Genomic DNA, 24,523 nt, shown 5'->3' with positions numbered 1-24,523 from the left:
TACAATCATACGATCGGTATGAAGATGTGTTTCATGTGAAGACTGGACGTCATAGTCTCAATACCAAAGAAGGAAACGTTCAAATATTGAGGCTAAACAGGTTCGAGCGATACTGTTCATGTAACAAGTGGCAAGCATTTGGCATTCCATGCTCGTATTTTATGGCCTTGCTCACATTTTAACATGAACTACGAAGATTTTATTGAGAACTACTACAAATTGTCAACGTATGCTGAATGTTACTTTCCTCAATTTCAACCTGTACTGCATGAAGATTACTGGATCACGCACCCTAATATGCCCATTTTACATCCTGATCCATCGTTGTTGAGAAATACTGGTAGACAGAAAAGTTCACGTTATCACAACGAGATGGATTGGACAGAACCAGCCAACGATGTTGATTTTGTAATCAGTTAGGATATAATCAAAGGAAGTGTCATTCGTTATTAAGACAAGCTCCAGATATTTAGGGATTAAAAAATAAATATTTTTTTTTATATTTTATTATATTCATTTTATTATATGATTTGTAATTCAATTTTTTTTATTATAATTTATTGTATATTCAATTTTTTATAATAATTTATTGTATATTCAATTTTTATTGTAATCAATAAAGTTTATATTATTCTTTACCGCCACTATGCATATCCCTGAGTGAATTTACCCTCACTTTTTCTCTACTATTCTATTTACTTATTTCGCTTTTTTTAATTTACTTGATAATAAAATCAAGGTTGAACATATTTTTTCAGACTATTCAATTATAGTCAATGTTTCATATATGCACTTTCATTAAACTTACTCAATTATAGTTTATAGTTGTAATAAAATTATGTTATTGTTGCTTATTTTTTCATTAATGATTATTAGCTTTTTTTCTCATTGGTCATGTATTATATATATATATTTCTATTGGTAAAGTAAATAAAGTGAAGACAATTATGAGCGAGATCCTCAAGCATTTCTTTACAACTGTCTTCTTAGCGATGCTCACGCGATGTACCGAGTCTAGAGAATTCAACCACGTTTGCGAGAGAGATCCTCAATCATAAAATTAGCGAGATTCCTCTCTAGAGCGAGATCCTCATTCACAAAATTAGCGAGATTTCCTTCACTCACTTATTTTTTATTGTATTATTCAATTTTTAATTATAAAGTTGTACATTATTCTTTAATTAAGTTGTACATTATTCTTTTAATTAAGTCGTACATTATTCTTTCTAATTAAGTTGTACATTTTTCTTTTTAATTAAGTTTGTAACATTATTCTTAATTAGCGAGATTTCCTTCACCCACTTATTTTTTATTGTATATTTCAATTTTTTTTAATTATAAAGTTGTATATATCTTTAATTAAGGTTGACATTATTGCTTTTTAATTGTTCAATTTTATTTTAATTTAAGTCGTACATTATTCTTCTAATTAAGTGTACATTATTTCTTTTAATTAAGTTTTACTTATTTAAGTACATTATTATTTTTTAATTAAGTTATACATTATTCTTCTAATTGAGAAAACAAATATTTGTTTAATTGAGAAAAAAATATTTTTTTTTTTCAGATCATGCTTTAAACCCAGGACCTGTTGATCCTGATGTTTTGTACGGCCAGTCCATTTTATCGATCATCTGTTTGTATTGGCGAGATCGTACTTACTGGAGAAATATCTTGCAGGCGTCGAGAGGTCAGTTCTCCAATGCAACTATCCCGTTCCACCCTCAATACTACCGCTACTGCGCACAATCTTGATTCTATGTGGGTTGCCCAAATTATGATTTATTCAGTTGGACTGGCATCTGATCACAGCCTTGGTCCGAGGAGATGGAGGCCCAAGACACATACATTTCATATGTCTGTTGGAGAGTGCACTATCACTCTACTAAAGACATAGAGGTGTGTTGGGGTTACCTGTTGACGGTGAGCCGCGTTCACCAAAAGTGATGTACGATGACTGGTCAGATAAATCTGTGACCTCGGTGCGACCCCACCTGCACGACAAGATTAAAGGATCGTGTTAAGTTTTAATTATGGTTAGGAACACAATTTCGTGAGCTCACAGATGATGCAGACGAGAAAACCGTCATAAGATATGCCGAGCATATAATACTACAAATGATGGGTGGAAGTCTGTTTTTCAAATAAAATCAAGTCATTTTGTTCACTTGATATTCCTGCCACTGTTTAGCTAACCTTCATGATGCGAGGCGGTTATTCATGGAGGTGGAGCATGCTTGGGGATGGTTGTATAGACAACTATGCAAAGCAAAACAAGACCCGAGGTTCGAGAGGATAGCTGGGTCTCTCATATTTTTGCAACTATGGGCTTGAGGAGCGATTTCCAACAATGACTCCACAACCTATAACATGTTAATGACGGCTCAGTTGATTTGACGGAGCCTACAGTCTCGGTATTGTTGTTTAATTCAATTTAATTTTTATATCACTGATCTAGTTAATTTAACTTCTAATTATCAATTTAAAAAATTTAAGGTGGAGAGACAAATTTTGTTTGACTAGGAACAGTCACACAATGTAGTCAGCCAGTATAATATCATGTTTGATCTGCTTCAACCTGAACAGGTACATTACACTGTAACCTAATTGATTTATTTTATACACATTTTTATTGTATTTGTCTTTATATTCTTCTAATATAATATTTTATGTTTCAGGTAATTTGGGAGCCGCACAAAATTATTAATGCATACTTTGCCTAATTTTTGTACGAATGGTCAAAACATAACATATGGCGGACGATGAGTCCTTCTCATATGTTTTCACATTGGGTGAGTGACATCTTTCCTGACAGATTGATGAGACCAATTCGGTTTTCTATAAGGATGTCCCATCGCCTTGTAATACTGAACCTGTACTGCATGATATTGACCTAAGGACTGGAGATTGGTCCGAAAAAGTTGTACATTTGGTAGTTGTGATGGCACTATCGTGCAAGGTTTATTGTAGTGGGGTTTCTCTTGAACAGTTTGACACAGATGTCACTCCAGAATATATTCATTGGTATAATAATATCACAAGGCACTATGTCACTCGTCCGGGAGCAGCTATGGATTATCTGGTAAATGAATGGATATTATCTAATTATTTTTAATTTAAATTTATTTTAAATATTGTCTAATTGTTTTATAATTCATAGAGATCGAACAACAGTAACTCCGTGAGGTTGCGAATGATCAATATACCAGGTTCTTGATATATGTAGTGACAACCAAAGGTATATGAGAGGAAATTCATTATATGTACAATATACCTATTGTACCTCCACCAGCTCCAGACGTAGAGGACCTGATCGGGAAGAGGATGAGTTTGATGAGGTTGCACATAATGTGGAAGAGTTGCCCCCTATAACGCAGACGCAGAGTCAAACTGATTATGTTAGTCCGATGATAATTATTGCCAGCATTGGTTCAGGACATTATGACTCAGAGGCTGGTCCTTCGTCTTCATACGTGCATGAAATGGGTCGGGGTCGTGGAGAGGCATAATGATATTTATATTATGAAGCGCCTGCAGAGGTTCCAAAGCAACATCAAGAAGAACCCGAGCAACCTCAAGTTCAAAGTCGACTACGACAACCAGCTCGAAATCGACGACGTCCGCCTTGTAGGACTTATTGATTTTTGTAATTATTTTTATATAATGAGATATTTAATTTACATTTTTTTTTAATTTTTATGAGATATTATTTTTTTAATTTATTTCTTTTTAGAGTTTAAATAAAATAATAAATTATTTTTAGAAATTATTTTTATTAAAATGGAAATAAAAAAAAAAAAAAAAAAAAAAGAAAGAAAGAAAAGAAAGAAGAAGAAGGTGAATGTGTAATAATTAAAAAAGAAAAAAAAAGAGAAATTTGTACGAATGACCCAAAAATTGAAGTGTACTTCTCAATCTCTATCAAAATCTCGCCCTCTCTCATAATATTCCTCTTTCTTACTCTCTCCCAATACAAAATTTCATTTTGGGCGATGACATCATAAGGTCGAGGTCAAAATTCGACTTACCTTGGTCGAATTTTTGAACCCTTGAATTATTTTAAAAAAAACAATAACAATATTTTTAAATAGTTTGAGAATAAATTTTTTTAAATAGTTTCTAAAAATGACAATATCCTTTTAATTTTTTCTAATCAAAAGTTTCATTAATTAATTAAAATAATTTTTATTTATTTTATAATTTTTTTAAAATTTTATAATAATCTTTAGTTATAATCAATAGAATTGACACTTGATAGCATTGATGTGATGAAATATAGTTGGAGTGGACTGAATTTTCCATATTTGTATTTAATTGTTCCTTTTATATGGATACAAGACACGCGCCCACGCGCACCAGCCAATCAAGATGTGTAGAACCAATTCAGAAAGCGGGAAAACAAATTGTTTGGAAATGCAACAATTCTTTTGTACTAATCTAATTTTCCATTACCATTTTTTTTTGGGTAAAAATATTTTGATCCCGCTAGTTTCATTTAAGTCCGGTTTTAAAATATTACACAATTCATACAGTTTGTTTTGAATTTTGTTTCAATTTTGTCTTTAAATATTAAAATAATAAAATTTTATTATTGACATTTAAATTTTGTTTCAATCTGATCCTTAAACTTTAAGATTTTATATTTTTAACATCATTTCATTAAATACTCACTTTCAATTATTGATATCAATTTCTATAAATTAATTCAAAATAATTTTAAAATGAACTTTTAAATTTAATTTTAAAAGTGATAAAAGAAATGACGAAACTTAATTAATTTTACTTTTTTTTAGTGATTTTTATTTTATTAATATAAATAACACTAAAGACGGAAAATGAATAATAAGTGAATATTATTTTTTTAATTATTTTTTTAGAATAGGTAATAATAAGTGAATATTCGAGGTTAAAAAAGTAAATCTTGAAACATAGGAACCAAATTGAAGTAAAACTCAAATATCAAGAGTAAAATTGTAACATTTTGAAACCTAAGAACTAAATTGAAACTAAACTCAAACTTAATGACTAAATGTGTAACATTTTGAAACCTAGGAACCAAATAAAAACTAGACTCAAAACTTGCAGACCAAAAAGAAATTTTTTCCCTTTATTTTAATAAAAGAAATAACTTCATTTAAGAAAGCAACTAACTAAAAATAAAGTCTTTCATGACAATAAAGGATATCTAACTAGGAAAATCATACATCCAATTAGAATAATTAGTCTCCAAATAGGAATCGCAGTCATCTTTCTCAGAAGAAAGAACGTGAGATCAAAGAAGAAAGAACATGAAATAAAAAAAAATGGATTAATAGCAACATGCGTTAGAGCTGTTGTCTAATTCACTAATTTTGGCAAAAACTAAAGCATGCTCTTCTTAAAAAGTGGGTTTTCAGAATATTCCTTTGATGAACTCTCTAAGAAAACGTTTGTACAGTTGCTGTCTTCATTTGATACACCGTAAACCACCTCAAAACCTTCCCTACTATGCTCTTGGAGCTTTAGGCAAAGTTGTGGGACTCAAGAACAACTTAAAGATATGAAGAAGCAAGAGGAGCTCACAACAGTCGATTGAAGAAGACAGTTTCTTCTTCATAGAAATTTTTCTCTCAAAGTTCTGCATTTTCCCACTCCAACAACTTCAATCTTCTTTATATATATTAGATGAATATGCAAAGAGATGGAGTGCATGGTTTGCAACTCATACTTGGAGAATCAAAGTAGAGAGGATAATGGCTTTTGTGTAAGCATAAAGATGAAGGTAATGGAGAAAATTCATTTTCCATTTTGTGCAACCATGCAAAACGTTTTTCCATTTTCTTTTAAAACAAAAAAATGATTTAAAACCATTTTAATTCAAAATTTGATTTTCTTAAATTAATTTTAAAAATTAATTAATTTAATATCAAATATTAAATTGATTTTTGCACAATAATCATCTTCATATATTTAAATCTTATTTAAATAGTTATTCTTTTGTTCCGTTTAATTTGAACGTTTCAAATTAATTTTTCAAGATACCCTAAAGCTTATCCATTTACGAGCTAGTAGGGGGACCTCACGGACCTACGATCATGGGCTCCAATGATTCGAGATTAATCGGCTAAACTCATTAGTTCGATCTAACCCCCATTTGTTAACTAATGGGACACTCCATTATAGCTCATAGTTGAACTCCCTTCACTGTAGATATATTATGTCCATTTAATAACCATAATCAGTAAGTCGATCCTTCACAGGTTGTTCGTAATCACAGCTAGGTCAAAAATACTGTTTTACCCCTGTGACTACATCTTGTTCCTTAAGTTCCTACTAATCCTCTAATGAATAATTCTGATTCATAATCTCTATGAATCAAATCCTTTCTTTATCATGAGAAGGTGGGGCCCCGTTTGTTCAAGACCTGGAGTCAGTACTTAAGAGAACAACCTATCTGATAACCCTAAATAGGGTAGGAGTGAATTCCATCTTGCAAAGCTATGTCCCTAGTTATTCATTCGGTCTTATCCCCAAAATGGTAAGCTTATTGAGCAGTGCTGTTGGACTACTCTCACCGTTTGCAGATCAAAGGATAATCCCGAACAAATAGAAGTTCATAGCTAGCTCAGGATTAAGTTCGAGTTAACCTAGGTTATATAATAAATGAAATAGTCAGTTTTAACAGTAAACGGTCGTTATAAAGAAAAGTGACTATTTTCGTGGTCCAGTCTATATGCAAACGCATTGCATAGGATGCCCCCACTCTCATGTCTCAACATGAACGATTTTTGGATCACATCATTTGTAACACCTTACAACTTCTTGTAACAACTATAGTGTGGGCCGCATCCAATAGTGTTACTAGGATGAGATACCCAATTTCATCCATATACTTATTAGACCATTTAGGCTATATACTGTCAACTTAATCCTGTTTATGTCACTATAGTCAATGATGTGTTTTTTGGATTTTCATAATAAGATGCAAAATCAACAAGTTATTGTTATTGATAAAATAGAATGTTTAACACGAACTGCAAGTTCTAGGACATTCCCAACAATCTCCCACTTGGACTAAAACTTTAGTGAGAACAAATATATACAATATAATGTTGAGATACATAATGGAAAAATGCAATAAACTAGGGCATCTACAATACCATAGACATTCTTCCACTTTCCCTAGATTACACTATTCGGAGTCCTAGTCCAACTAGGTGGCTTTTGAAAAATTTAGCCGAGAGGGCCTTGGTGAATGGATCAGCAAGGTTGTCTTCAGAGGCTATCTTTGTGACGAGCACATCTTCTTTGTGTACGATCTCCCAAATGAGATGGTACTTTCGTTCAATGTGTTTTCCACGCTTGTGACTCCTAGGTTCCTTTGAGTTAGCAACTGCACCACTGTTGTCACAATACAGTGTGATAAGCAGGTGCATATTTGGAACGACTTCCAAATCAGCTAAGAATTTACGTAGACATACTGCTTCTTTAGCAGCTTTGCATGCAGCCACGTATTCCGCTTCCATGGTGGAGTCAGTGATACAACGTTTCTTGATGCTTCTCCAAACTATAGCTCTTTCGTTAAGAGTGAAAACTGATCCTGAAGTAGATTTCCTGGAATCTACGTTAGTCTGAAAATCAGAATCAATGTATTCCGTAAAAATCAAATCCTTAGGTCTATACACAAGCATATAGTCCCTTGTTCTCCTAAGATACTTGAGGATATTTTTTACAACGGTCCAATGACCGTGTCCAGGATTAGATTGGAACCTGCTGACGATTCCAACTGGAAAACATATGTCGGGACGTGTACACAACATAACGTACATCAAACTCCCAACTGCAGAAGCATATGAAATTTTGCTCATCTTCTCAACCTCTCGAGGTGTCTTAAGACATTGTTCCTTCGACAAATGAATTCCATGCCTAAAAGGTAATAAACATTTCTTGGAATTTTGCATATTATACCTTGACAATATCTTGTCAATATAAGATGCATGAGACAATGCTAATGTTCTATTCTTTCTGTCTCGAAAGATCTGTATTCCTAGAACATACCGAGCATCACCCAAATCTTTCATTTGGAACTATGATTTTAACCATCTCTTTACGTCAGCAAGAAAGCTTGTCTCATTCCCAATGAGCAAGATATCATCAACGTACAGAACTAAGAATGTTACAATTTTGTTGACTATCTTCTTGTATACATAAGGTTCGTCAACGTTTTGTTCAAAGCCATAAGATTTGATCGCAGTGTCAAATCTTATATTTTAGGATCTGGATGTTTTTTTCAATCCATAAATGGATCGATTAAGCTTACAGACTTTTTGTTCCTGTCCTGTTTCGCCGAACCCCTCTGGTTGAGACATAAAAATACTTTCATTAAGATAGCCATTCAGAAAAGCTGTCTTGAAATCCATTTGTCATATTTCATAGTCATAATATGTGGCAATGACAAGAAGTATTCTTATTGATTTAATCATGGCAATAGGAGAAAAAGTTTCTTCATAATTAATTCCTTCTCTTTGGGTAAAATGCTTTGCCACGAGTCTGGCTTTATAGGTCTGTACCTTGCTAGTTTGGTCTCGTTTTCTTTTGTAGATCCACTTACAACCTATAGGTGTAACACCTTGTGGTTGATCTACAAGTTCCTAGACTGAGTTGAAGTACATAGACTCCATTTCATCGTCCATGGTTTTTATCCATTATTCCCTGTCAACATCTTCTATTCCTTCTTAAAGGTTAATGGTTCCTCTAAACCATCATCTTGTATGATGTTTTGAGTTTCTGTTAAACCCATGTAGTGTTTAGGATGTTGAATAACCCTCCCACTACGACGAGGCATTCCCAACTCTTGGGATGGACGTGGGGACATTAAGTGACGAGACAACACCGTTGTTGATGGACCAGCTTAATCAACAACTCTTATTGATTTTTCTGTAGTATCTTTAGATAATTCTTGCAATATTAGTTTATTGCGAGGTAGATGATTTTTAATATGATCCTCTTCCAAGAAATTTGCATTTGTTGATATAAACACTTTATCTTCTTGGGGATCATAAAAGTATCCTCCTTTTGTTTCTAGATATCCTACAAATAGGTATAATTTCGAACGTGTTTCCAATTTTTTAGGATTTTGTACTAACACAAGTGTTGGACAACCCCAAATATGAAAATGACGTAAACTTGCTTTGCGTTCTTTCCATAATTGATATGGTGTTTCTGAAACACTTTTGGATGGAACAACGTTCATAATATAAACTGCAGTCTGTACTGCATATCCCCAAAAGGATTGAGGTAATTGAGCATAACTCATCATAGACCGAACCATGTCCAACAAGGTTCGATTTCTCCTTTCTGCAACACCGTTTTGTTGTGGTGTTCCCGGTGTTGTGAGTTAGGATTGAATTCCATGATCTACTAAATAGTTCTGAAAATGAAAATCCATATACTCACCACCTCGATCAGATCGAAGTGTTTTAATTCTTTTACTTAACTGATTTTCAGTCTCATCCTTAAATTCTTTGAACTTTTCAAGAGTTTTAGACTTATGGCTGATTAAGTAAATATAGCCATATCGAGAGTAATCGTCAATAAAACTGACGAAGTACTGATATCCTCCTCGAGCTTTAACATTCATTGGACCACAAAGGTCTGAATGTATAAGTTCAAGAGGTTCTTTGGCACGAAGACCTTTGTCAGAGAAAGATCTTTTCATCATTTTTACTTCAAGACATGATTCACATGGAGGTAAGGAACTGTCTTCTAACTGATTTAGATGACCGTTTTTAACCAATCTCTCAATCTTGTTGAGATTAATGTGACCAAGCCTGAGGTGCCAAAGATAGGTGTTAGGAGAAATTTTTCGCTTTTTATTATGAGTTTCAACCGTTTTAAACATCTCTGTATTTAAAATAGCTTTTGCTATTATTGGTTGTAATATGTATACGTTATTTGCAAGTCAACCAGAACAAACATGAACTCCTCTTGAATAAACAAACACTTCATTATATTCAAAAGATACATTGTATATTTTCTCTAAAAGACAAGAAATAGAGATTAAATTTCTTTTCATCTTAGGTACAAAGAACACATTCTTGAGTAAGATAAATGAATCTCCAAAAAAAAAAACAACTTCACATCTCCCACTGCTTCAGCTGAAATGACTTCACCTGTGCCCACCTTGAAACTCATCTCATATTCAGAAAGTCTTCTCCAAGAACTAATTTCCTGTAGAAAAGTACAAACATGATTAGCGGCGCCTGAATCTAATATCAAGGTAAGGTAAGAATTTTCCACTATACATGTTTCAACAACTAGTAAATCATATTTACTTTGTTTATTCATTTCTGCTTTCTTTTCAGCCAGATATTTTGGGCAAGTACGCTTCCAATGCCCAACCTCTCCACAATGGAAATATTTTCCTTGGGAGTTTTGTTTTTGTTTTACTTCACAACAGTTTTCTTTTTCCCTTTTCCTTTCTTTTTCATCTGTACGGTTTTATCTTTAGAAGAAGAAGAAGGACCAACTTTCTTATCATCAACGGGTTTTGTACCAGACGTAGACCCTTTGTAAAACTTTTTCGGTTTAGAAATAACATTTATTTCTTTTTCCTTGAGTTTCATCATCAATTGATAAGTTTACAATTCATTCAACAATGTTGTTAAGTTATAAGTGATTTTGTTCATGACAACATTTGTCCTGAACGACAAATAGCTCTCAGGAAGAAATTCCAGTATCATGCTCACTTGACTTGTTTCGTCTATCATAACCCCGTGAGCCTCTGTGATGTTAAAATAGACCATCATGTCGAGAACATGTTCTCTCACGTTGGTCCCATCCTTTATACGTGTCACATACACATATTTGATAGTTTCATGTCTAACAGATGATGACAGTTGCCCGAACATCTCCTGTAATGATGCCATGATCTCACGAGCTGTGGGCATGACCTCATGTTTCTTGTTGAGCACATCAGATATACTCGACAAGATATAGGCCCAGACCTTTTCATTTGCCCTTACCCACCTATCATAAACATCCCGAACATTTCAGGTCGCCATTAAACTGGGAACTGGAGGATGCTCCTCCGTTAACACAAACCTCAAGTCATCTACTACTAATATTGTATTGATATTTGATTTTCAATTTGAGTAACCCTCTCCGTTAAATTTGTCAGAAGCAAGCAGTTGTATAATCGAGTTCGACATTGCTGAAACATTTTAAACAAGCTCTATTAAATATGCATCTAAATCCATTTTAGTAAAAACTAATAAAGCACCCAATAAATCTCTATTTATTTGCAACGATACTTAAGTGATTTAGAACAAGTGCTACCGTGGGGCAGTCAAGAATTCCTTCACATAAGCAAGACAGTTCTTAACCAAATACTATTATCTAAAATAACTCATATCCCAATAGTTCTTTTGGTTATCATTTTCGATCAAGATCTTTACTAACACTTAGTAATTCTAGTAAGTATGACCCAGCATTTTCAGATCTTATAGAACGGTATGAATATGCCTCTGAGAGAGAAGACAATATCCAAGACGGAACTATAAAAATCTATTCATTTTACTGAAGCCTAGGTTGTTCCGAATCCTATGTTACAACCCTCCGTAGGGATCGCCGTGGTTAACGACTAGCTAGTGCCGCATAAAAAGGACAACAGGCGCAACATAGGAATCTCACGGTTCAAACTAATGGAGGAGACCGTAGGACAATGTTGACACATTTCCTTCACCCACTTACTATGAACCACTTCCTTCATTCACCTTGGTATTGACCCATGCAAACACTTTCCGTATGGAGCAATCGAGGTAAAATCGACAAGAAGTCGAGCATGGATCTCACGGTGTGAACTCTTGAGGATGTGAGAGCTAATAACTATATATCAAATATATTGTTAATCTCCCACTGAAGTGTTCTACATGTTTGGGTAGTTTACTTAGGCATGACAGCTAATTTCATACAACCTAAGTCTAAGTGGTTTATTGATAACGGGCAGAAATGCACGTTATCATAGTTCTGAATCCTTAACAATGTTGGATTGTGTTGATGAAATATGTTAAATTGCGTCCATTAAGCATAAATTCTATAATATTGCGGTCGCATGTGTCCCACGCATTAGAGCAGTTGATCTTTATAGTTTTATGCAGAATAATGCGTTAACACAATACAAAGAATGCGATCATAGGAATACATTGGTCGAGCGCAACTTCACCGCAAGACTTTGCATTGAGTGTGCTCGCAAACAGTCACCCAAAAAGAATCACCGCAACATGGTGGGTGCATCCGTATGAAAGGACAATTTAGATCGATGAGACAGAAAGCTGACAACAGTCGGATCCAAATTAAGTTGACAGCCGATAACGGTCACAAAGTACATCCAGCTTTATCGGTGACAATTATCCGGCGCATCAGTCAGGAATTAAAGCTGTCCTATCTGTACAACTAGAAGAGAGAAGCCGCCTTTCACCTTTGATGCCTTATAAATACCAAGTGCATTCTTCAGAGAAGGGGTTAAATAGTCGATTATTTCATCATTTTACAAGTTAGCGTCTCTGTCCATAGTCTTCCTTCATTTTAAGGCGGACGCGAGGAAAAAGGTGTGCCGATAGATCGTTCCTGCGAGTTTGGGAAAGCACCGGAAGCGGGAATATTTGTAGATCAGAATAGAGATTCAGTATAAAAAACCTCGGTCAGTAAGGAATTGCTACTAGGCTCTCTATCCTTATTTTCCATTATCATTTTGTACTCAATTCAGTTATAAGAATGGAACGTCTTTCTCTATATCTATTCACTCTCTGTAATTCATGCATGAGTAGCTAAAACAATTTAATGGGTTAAGAAGCATTTAGCTAGCACAACTAGGGAATCTTCCTTCTTTGTGATTATCTTGTTTATGTATGCTTCATTCATTTATTAGAGATACTCGGGAGGGTAGTCTAAAGACAGGATCTAGACTTGGGAAGGTCAGGTCAGAATCTAGGTTTAGAAGAACCAGATTAGAACACATAAACAAGAGACAGACGCTTAAGAATGAGCACTATTTGTTATTAACGCATCGAATGCATCTTAACAATAAGATATGATTGTATGCGGTCACCTTGCCTGCATGCATTTTCTTCAACACATAGGACAAGAGTAGAGACTTAGGGATAAGCTCCATAGACATTTTGCATTCAACACATGCGTCCTAGACTTCGGAGTATCGCATTTACATTGGGAAATGACTTGTTGTGCATGGCTGTAACATGATCACAAGGTTTGACGCATTCCCGAGCAACACTAGCTAAAGATCTTCTCAACCTGTTTATCGCATACTCATTGCATCTATCAACGCAACTCTCTTTCTCAAATACGCCGCCTTCATTTACTCCTTTTTCATCAACGCAACAACACACCCACACTTATTTATTTACTTGGTTACCACAAAGTTTTCATAAACATTATCAACGCAACTATTTTCACAAGTCCCTGTATTCGACCCTAGACTTACCAGGAAACTCGGAGGAATTTACACTTGAATTCCGCTGGGGAAACTTGAGTGCACAATGAAATCCATCAACGCATATCATCCATATTTTCACTTAATAAAATAACGCATCATTTATCTAAATATAACTCTTATAAACTGATTTAACCTATAATGTCTAGGTGATAAACCATTTTATTACCTCACATCGCTCATGCAAGCTCATAAAATTAGTTAACAACTCTCAATAGTTCGTCATAATCCCTAGGTAGAAGGTGTTCCGTAAACCGTCAACTTAAGTACCCCCAACCTTAGACAGGTTTATGAACCAATATGAGTTTGTAATCGTATTTTATAATGCAACAATCTATTTTAACGTTTAAAATTAGTTGTTAACTTAAGTGAGCATGCAACTGTTCTTTGTTATGGATTTTAAACTTCTAGCCAATTTTATAACAACTTACAAAATTTAGACATGCTTAACATCCACAAAATTCAACAAAGGTATCTAATATAACTATTATATTAAACATAACCCTAAAATGCATACTATATATTATAACAATTATAACATACTATCAATGCATGTAACATGCTTCCTACGGTGGAGTTTTAAATCTACATGGCATACTGTATGCATATACAAGAATTTATTTAATTATCACATACATCTCATGCATAAAAAATCAAATACTAACTGTTATGGTTTTCATTTCAGCATAAATAAGCAAGCAGATGGCTAACTATTATAAACAACTTCATAATCATCTTTGAATCGGTCGAATCGCTCCAAACTGAACCCAAAACAACTAGAACCGGGTTGGACGAGTTTGAATCGGACCAACAAAGCCTGAATCAGACCAACCACAACCATTTGAGGCTAAACCAGATTGAACCTTGAGTAAATCGGTCGAACCGGTTGCTCTCGATCCAGCCTCAATATCCTTATAAGGTCGATCGTGTAACGCCTGGAGGTAATCGTCTAGTGTCATCGCCTTGGGTTGATAGGAAGTACACAACCACATAGTGTTTGCTGAAAGCTAGACGATTGTTGAGCTCTATTGCATAGGTCTAGACGATCGCTTAGTTCCATTGTAGTGCAATCATTTAGCTCCATCGCACAGTACTAAGCGATCGCATAACACCATCACCCAGCGCATTCAAGTCATCGTTTAGTATCTGCCGCAGCTAAACAATCGCATAGCTCCATCATATAAAACATCATCGCGTCGCATAACATTTATCTACACAATCGTTCAGTGCTATCGCGTAGCACTTCGTCGCATCGCTTAGCGCGCATTGTTGCTAAATGATCGTATAACACTATCTTTTAGCAAAATTAACATATCGTCTAGTTCCCACGACAAAACTAAACGATCACGTAATGCTATTGTATAGCAAATGAACACATCGCATTGCTCCAGCAGGTACACGATTGTTTAATGTTCAACATCACAACGACCAACGCATATTACTAAACAATCGTCTAACTTTTATTCTTATCATGTAATGTCTGAAGCTAAACGATCGTTTAGCAACTAGACCTCAGCAACAAATTCAAGCAAAAGCTAAAAAATCTGGAACAGCAGCTCGATATCCTTCGCTTGTTTCTTCAATTACATCTTAATTTCAACTCTAATGACTCTAAATAAATTACAGATTCTTGCTAACACATAAATGCTCATTAAACAAGAGCCAATTACAAATTTAATTTAGAAATTAAAGAGAATTAAGATGCCAAAACAGAGAAAATCATAGCAGTGCATCAGTTTCATATATCTTATGAAAAAACATCCACCTTGTCAAAATTAGACCGAATTGAAAGCTTAAAATATGCTCTGATACCAATTGAAAGAGTTAAACAACACGCAGTGGAAGTATCAAGGATTCACAAGCATTCTAATTCATTAAACAACACGCAGTGAGACTTTCATTTCACTAGGATGACCATAGGAAACATGACCTTAATCTTGAATGAGTTGTGAACTCCTGCCTATGAGGGTGGTCCTTTGATTTGCATGGGTGAAAGTGACCAGATCACCAATTCAACAAGCCTATCATTTTGGGGATTCGTCTGATTGGGGAGCTGGGAACTCAGCTACACAAGATGGAATTCACTCTTTCCCCGAACAATTCTGATTCATAATCTCTATGAATCAAATCCTTTCTCTATCATGAGAAGGGGGGCCCAAAATGGTAAGCTTATTGAGCAATGTTGTTGGACTACTCCCACTGTTTGCAGATCAAAGGATAATCCCGAACAAACAGGAGTTCATAGCTAGCTCAGAATTAAGATCGAGTTAACCTAAGTTATATAATAAATAGATAGTCAGTTTTAACAATAACGGTCGTTATAAAGAAAAATGACTATTTTCGTGGTCCAGTCTATATGAAAACTCATTGCATAGGATGCTCCCACTCCCATGTCTCAAATGAACGATTTGTGGATCATATCGTTTGTAGCACCTTACAACTTCTTGTAACAATTACAGAGTGGGCCACATCCAATAGTGTTATCAGGATGAGATACCCAATTTCATCTATATGCTTATTAGACCATTTAGGTTATATACTGTCAACTTGATCCTTTTTATGTCACTACATAAAGTTACATCATTCAGACTATAGCCAAGGATGCGTTTATTGGATTTTCATAATAAGATGCAAAATCAACAAGTCATTGTTATTGATAAAATAGAATGTTTAACACGAACTGCGAGTTCTAGGATGTTCCCAACAGTAAAGTGCTACAAATGATATGATCATGATCATTCATATATTAGATATGCGAGCAAGGATACTCTATACAAAGGAGTTTGTATAAGATCAGACCACGAAATGTTTAATCTCGCTATATAACGCTGTTCATAATTGAGACTTTCATTTCACTAGGATGACCATAGGAAACATGACCTTAATCTTGAATGAGTTGTGAACTTCTGCCTATGAGGGCAGTCCTTTGATTTGCATGGGTGAAAGTGACCAGATCACCAATTCAACAAGCCTATCATTTTGAGAATTCGTCTTATTGGGGAGCTGGGAACTCAGCTACACAAGATGGAATTCACTCCTTCCCCGAAGTAGGGGTAAGTAGATAAATTGCTCCCTTAAGAGTTGATTTCGGGGCTTGAACAATGTGGCGTCACACCTTCTCTTGGCCCGAGAAGGGTTTAGTCATAATGAGACTATGATCTATTGTTCATTAGAGGAATCAGTGGTACTTAAGGAGTTAGATGTAACTATAGGGGCACGATAAATTGGCCTAGCTGACTTACGAGCAATTTGTGAAGGGTCATCATACTGTTGATTGATTATATCCAATGGACACAGAAATATATCTGCACTAAGAAAAGTGTAGCTGTTGGTCTTTAGTGGAGTACCCGCCAGTTAACAGATGGTGGATATCGTGATTAAAGAGTTTAGTCAGTTATTCACGTATCGTTGGAGCTTCAAGCTTAAGGTCCATAAAGTTCCTTTAGTAGCTCAATGGATTCAAGTTGAGAATCAGTTTTTGGGTTAGTTTGAAATGTTCAAATTAACAAGAGGGAATTTGATTATATATGATATAATTCAATTAATTCAATTATATATGATATAATTGATATGATGTATTTGATACATTATTTTATTGGAGGAATTAATATAAATATGATTTATATTAAATGGCATAAAATAGAAAAAGAACTATGGTTTATATGTTGCATATGATGCAATATTAAAACTATAGGTTATAGATATAATATGAGAAGCTAGTTATTATATTTATTTATAATTTATTAATTGTGAGATAATTGATAATTCTTTTTCTCCAATAACTGACTTAGTGGGTGGTTACTTAGTTATTATGGCAAAATGGATAAAATGAAAAATAGTTCTTCAGATGCATTCTACATTCCACGAAACAAGTTATCGTTTTCATGTATATAGTTCTTCAAAGCTCCTTGGTTATCTTATATGAATTTAAGCATGTATATGTGATATACACGTGGATCATGCCTTAAGTGATAACCTAAATCGGTCTGTAGTATAAGGATTAAGGTTGGATACCTTATCCTGGTGACACTACGGATATGGCCCGCTTTGTAGAGGTTTGCAAGTATTGTAAACTACTATAAATGGTAGATTCTGACCATTCGTGTGGAGACGTGGAGTGGGAGTGTCCTATACAAAGAGTTTGTATAAGACCTAGACCACGAGATGACTAGTCTCTGTATATAACGCCGTTGATACTAGAGACTTGCATCTCACCTAAACGACCATAGGTGACACGACTTCAATCCTGAGTGTTTTGTGAACTCCTGCCTTTGAGGGCGGTCCTTTAATTAGTATGGGTGAGAGTGGCCAGATTGCCAACTCAACATGCCTACCTTTTTGGGGACTTGTCTGATCTGGGAGCTGGGAACTCAATCCACAATATGGAATTCACTTCTTTCCCGAAGCAGGGATAAGTAGAGAGATTGTTCCCTTAAGGGCTGATTCTGGGGCTTGAACATAGTGGTCACAACTTCTCTTTGAAAGAGAAGACTTAGTCATAGTAGAACTATGATTTATGTTCATTAGCGGGATCGGTAGTACTTAAGGAGACAGATGTAACTACATGGGCTTAACGGTTATTGGCCCAGCTGTACTTACGAGCGATCTGTGAAAGGTTGTCACACTGCTGGTTGGTTAAGATGGACACATAATATATCTATAGTGAGGAGAGTTCAGCTGTCGATCTGTAGTGGAGTGTCTGGCAGTTAATGGATGGTGGATCTTGTGACTAAAGAGTTTAGTCAGTTATTCACGTACCGTTAGAGCTTCGGATCTACAGGTCCATGAGGTCCCCTTGGTAGCTTGAATTCATGTTGAAGGATCAGTTGTTAGTGTTTATTTGAAATGTTCAAATTAACAAGAGGTATTTTGATTATATGTGATATAATCGGTATGATGTATGAGATACATCTAGTGGAGGATTGATGTAAATGAGATTTACATTAAGTACCATGGAATAGGAAAAGAACTATGGTTTATATGTTTCATGAGATGAAATATTAAAAGTAAGGTTATAAATATAGTATGATAAGTTGGTTATTATTTATGTTTATAATAATGTAAATTATTAGATAATTAATACTTTTTCTTTTAAATAACCAAAGTAGTGGGTGGTTATTGATCATGGTAACCGTGAATTTAAAAGGAAATCGGTTTCCTATTTTGAAAAAGAGTTTTTATAGAAGTCTTCATAAAAGTTTGAAAAGAATTTGAGTTTCTCTCTGGCAAAAAGAAACTCACGGAAGTCGTCAAGTAAATACAGATTTACTAAACGACGGGTGGGCTAGGTAAACGATCGTGCAGGTGCTAGTTAAACGATCATGCAGTGTTTACTAAACGATCGCATAGCTTTGCTAGACGATCGCTGGCCCAAGGTAAACGATCGTGTAGAATCGACTGAGCTAAACGATAGAGCTAAATAATCGCATAGCCTTTGCTAGACGATCACATAGTTTTATTTAAACAATTAGGCATCAACCTATACGATAGGTCTCTGACTTCTCCCACTTGCCCAGTCGTGTATACGATCGTTGTTTCCTCCGCTCGTCTGCTTCACACCAAGTCCGAACAGAGCCTACCCTCTAGATTCTCACACCGAGAATACCAAGGTCGCCTTGTTGGTGGTGTCAGACCTGTCTCTTATACACATCTAGATGTGTATAAGAGACAGGTATATACACGATCGGTGTTTCCCCGCTCGTCTGCTTCACACCAAGTCCGAACAGAGCCTACCCTCTAGATTCTCACACCGAGAATACCAAGGTCGCCTTGTTGGTGGTGTCAGACTCAACTCGACACCTGTCTCTTATACACATCTAGATGTGTATAAGAGACAGGTTGCAGAGATGTTCTGACCAAGGAGATCGTTGAGGACGAGTGCGAAGTGTTCGTGCGGTGTTGCGGTCGTGTAGATCGGCTGTTCGTGGTCGCTGTTGTTCGATCAGAGTACACATCAAAGCGTGGAGACGCTTCTGCCATTGTCAGTACAGTTTTTCCTTCTGTACATTTGTTGTTTCATGCTGTAATTTCTCTGTAATTGTATAACCACTTGTATTGAAGTCGACTGTAAATGATTTGTTGATTCATGATTGTAATTTGGAATAGTCTTGTTCCGCTGCTCATGGAAATCTCGAGTGTCGATTTTCTTCATCGTGTACATGCTTGGGCAAGTGGGAGAAGACAGAAACTTATCGTATAGGTCAATGCACAATCATTTAGCAAAAGCTAAGCGATCGTTTAGCTCATCAATTAGCAACGTGTCTGTCACTTACAAACACTACATGATCGTTTACTTCGCTCAAGTTGTCATTTAGTAAATCTGTATTTACTTGACAAGCCCCGTGAGTTTTCTTTTTACGATAGAGATTTTTCAAAACAATTTTTGCCAAAAAAAACTTTCTAAACTTAGGAAAACAATTTTCCTTTTATCTCACGGTTACCACGAACCACCAATAACCTCCCACTCAATTGGTTATTAGAGAAAAAGATTTAATTGTCCAATAATTAATATTATTATAAATATAATTGATAACTAACTTATTATACTATATTTATAACCTATAGTTTTAATATTTCATCTCATGAAACATATAAACTATAGTTCTTTTTCTTTTCCATGGCACTTAATGTAAATCTCATTTACATTAATCCTCCACTAGATGTATCTCATACATCATACCGATTATATCATATATAATCAAATTACCTCTTGTCAATTTGAACATTTCAAATAAACACCAAGAACTGATTCTTAACTGAATCCACTGAGCTCCAAGGGGACCTTATGGACCTGTAGCTCGAAACTTCAACGGTACATGAATAACTAAACTCTTTAGTCACGGGATCCACTATCCGTTAACTGCCAGACACTCCACTAAAGACCTGAACTCTCCTTATCACAGATATATTATGTGTCCATCTTAACCAATCAGTAGTGCGACAACCTTTCACAGATCGCTCGTAAGTACAACTCGGCCAATAACCGTTATGCCCCTGTAGTTACATCTATCTCCTTAAGTACTACTGATCCCTCTAATGAACATAAGTCATAGTCTTACTATGATTGAGTCTTCTCTTCCAAAGAGAAGTTGTGGCCACTATGTTCAAGCCCCGTAATCAGCCTTTAAGGGAGCAATCTCTCTACTTATTCCTGCTTTAGGAAAGGAGTGAACTCCATCTTGTGGATTGAGTTCCCAACTCCCAGATCAAATAAGTCCCCAAAAAGGTAGGCATGTTAAGTTGGCAATCTGGCCACTCTCACCCATATTAATCAAAGGACCGCCCTCAAAGGTAGGAGTTCCCAAAACACTCAGGATTAAGGTCGTGTCACATATGGTCGTTTAGGTGAGATGCAAGTCTCTAGTATCAAAGGCATTATATACAGAGTCTAGTCATCTCATGGTCCATGTCTTATACAAACTCTTTGTATAGGATACCCCCGCTCGCACGTCTCCACATGAATGGTCAGGATCTACCATCTGTAGAAGTTTACAATACTTATAAACCTCTACAAAGCGAGCCGTATCCGTAATGTCACCAGGATCAGGTATCCCACCTTAATTCTTATACTACAGACCTATTTAGGTTATCACTAAAGGCATGATCCACTTGTATATCACATATATATGCTTAAGTTCATATAAGATAACCAAGGAGCTTTGTTTATTAGATATAAGTAAAAGCCATAATGAAATAACAATTATTTTATTCACCAAACAATGTGTATCTTTACAAAACAACGAGACACCAGGAAAATTAGGACATCAATCCCAACAAAAATATATCTGTGGTAAGAAGAGTTCAGCTGTTGGTCTTTAGTGGAATGCCTGGCAGTTAACGGATGGTGGATTTCATGGCTAAAGAGTTTAGTCAGCTATTCACGTATAGTTGGAGCTTCGAACCACAGGTCCATAAGGCCCCCCTGGTAGCTTGGATAAAGTCGAGAATTAGTTTTTAGGTCAGTTTGAAATGTTCAAATTGACAAGAGGGAGTTTGATTATATATGATATAATTGAACTGGTTAATTATATATGATATAATTGACTAAATGTATGAGAAACACTATTTTGGAGGAAATTAGATATAAATATGATTTATATCAAGTAGAGGAGAAATTACTATAGTAGATATATGATATCAAACTATAGGTTAAAAATATAATATGATTATAGTCATTTATTAATTAATTAGTAGGGTATGTGATAATTGGCTGGAAATTTCTCCTAAATCATGCGATAGTGGGAAAATTGATTTCGGTTATTGTAACTGAAGAATACAATGAAAATTGGTTTCATTTTGCAAGAAGTTCAAAAAAATCGATCAAGGTGTGAAAACGTAATGATCGCTTAGCTGAGAGCCTATACGATAGTGCCTTATCGCCTAAACGATCGCACACCTTGCATACTTAACGATCGCGCGAGTTCTCTAAACGATCACTTAGCACGCCGAGTTTTCTAAATGATTACTTACTAATTACTAAACGATCGCTTAGTAAAACCTACACGATCGTGTACCTTTTCCTAAACGATAAGCATCTGGCTATACGATAACTTTCTCCCACTTGCTTGTCGTTCTACACGATCGTTCCTTTCCTCCTTCCTCTACTAATTCCATCAAAGTCCACTCTTAGGATTCTCACTCCGAGAATACCAAGGGCTCCAAATGGTGGTGTCGTCCTCGGTCGTGTTTGTTTGTGTGCTGTCGTTCGTATAGATGATCGTGCTGATGATAGCCGACTGTTTTCTGGGTGATAAAGATTGTAGAAGGTTTACTTCTGCTGGATTGAGTTCGTGTGAAGACAGTCTTCAACTGGTATGTTTACTCATTCTATTGTATTTTATTTGTCAAAGCATGCCTGTAATTATTGCATACCTGTTTGTTAGAATGTATGTGTGGTAATTTGGTCATAATGAAATAGGAAAGATCCGAACGCACCCATGGATGCTCTTATTTAAGAGTTCCTTTATACATGTATAGGTGATAACTCGATGTGTGAATATAGAGATGCTGTGTTTTTTGGCATATTTTTTCCATGATTAAAACTGTTGATAAATCAGTAGAAAATTCACTCAATAATCAAACTGCTAGTACTTCAAGCATCGATCAAATGTCTGAACTTTCTCTTTCTAACCCAAATAACATACTTGAGTTAGAGCCTAGAAGAAGTAAAAGACAAAGGGTCGGTAAGAATTTTGGACATGATTTTCTAATTATCTTTCCAATTGAAAATTCAGATAAAATAAATAATTAATTTGCTTGCATGTATTTAATAGATGAGGATCCAAAAACTTATCAAGAAGTTTTAAGCTCGTAGACTCTAGTTTTAGAAAAGGGCAATTAAAAGTGAATTAGATTCCTTAGTCATGAATCAAACATGGGAATTAGTGGAACTACCTAAAGGAAATAAACCCATTAGGTGTAAATGGATCTTTAAAAAGAAAATGAGACTAGATGGTACAATAGATAAATTTAAAGTTAGCTAGTGGTTGAGAGATATGCACAAAAGCAAAGCATAGACTGTTTTGATACTTACTCACATGTGACTAAAATAGCCACTATTAGAACTTTGATAGCCTATGCTACGATTTGTAGCCTTCTAATACATTAGATGGATGTAAAGACGACATTCCTCAATAGAGACTTGGAAGAGGAAATATATATGACACAACCTGAAGGTTTTATTATTGTTGATCAAGAATTACGGTCTATAAACTTACTAAATCTCTTTATGGTCTAAAACAAGCTCTTAAACAATGGTATAAAGAATTTAACAACATTTTAATAAACAATGGTTTTACAAGCTCTTAAACAATGGTATAAAGAATTTAACAACATTTTAGTAAACAATGGTTTTAAAGTAAATTGTTTTGACACATGTGTTTACTCAAAGTCATTTGGAGCTGATTGTATGATATTATGTTTGTATGTTGATCTTTGGTACAAACATAGATATAATTAACGACACCAAATTATTTCTATTTTCACAATTTGAAATGAAAATTTTAGGTGAAGCTGACGTGATATTTGGTATTAAGATAAGAAAAACTGAAAATGCTTTCTCTCTATGTCAACCATACTATATTGAAAATTTTCTTAAGAGATTTTGCAGTTCTGATGTTACACCTGTAAAAATATCCTATGATCCTAGTATGAGTCTTAAGAAGAATAAATATGAAAGTGTCTCTCAATCTGAATATGCAAAAATTATTCGTAGTGTTATGTTTTTAATGAACTACTAGACCCGATATTGCATATGTTGTGAGTAAACTGAGTAGATACACTTATAATCTTGATAAGGATCGTTGGACATCACTTTTTCATTTGCTAAGGTACTTCAGAGGTACAATGGATTTTTGTCTACATTTCAACAATTTTTCTACAGTGTTAGAAGGATATTGTGATGCAAACTGGGTAACAGGTAACAACGAAGTAAGTTCGACTAGTGGATATGTGTTTATACTAGGAGGAGGTGCCAAACAAACCTGTATAACAAGATCCAATATGGAGTCGGAATTTACAGCACTAGAGCTAGCTGGACAAAAAATAAAGTAGTTAAGAAGTCTGCGAGAAGACGTGCCATTGTGAAGTCCTTCTGTACCAGTATCTTTGTACTGTGATTCACAAGCTATCATAGGTATTGCCAAGAACAATGTGTATAATGGCAAAAGAAGGCATATTAGCCTGAGACATGGAGATATAATACAGTTGTTGAAGGAAGGAACTATCTCCTTAGAGTATGTGAGGTCTGAGACTAACTTAGCAAAATTTATAAAAGTTCAAGAGGTAACTCACTTTGGTGAATCTAGTTGTTGCTTACTTCACTATGCATCAATTCAAATCACAAGATATTGATGCTTAAGTTACCATCATTCCATTGCTCAGAATCACTACTATCTATTTATTTTCTCGGTACTTGTAGGTTATTCGTTGGGAGCTATTGTGAATGATCCATACTTACCAAGGCCTATAATAGAGAAACATGATGAACTCCATCTTCTCTGTCCCACATTGGAGAATTAAGAAGTGACTAAAAGG

This window comes from Benincasa hispida, chromosome 1, assembly GCF_009727055.1.
Source record: "Benincasa hispida cultivar B227 chromosome 1, ASM972705v1, whole genome shotgun sequence".
NCBI lineage: Eukaryota > Viridiplantae > Streptophyta > Magnoliopsida > Cucurbitales > Cucurbitaceae > Benincasa > Benincasa hispida.
The sequence above is the reverse complement of the archived record's forward strand: the minus strand, read 5'-3'. Positions refer to the sequence as shown.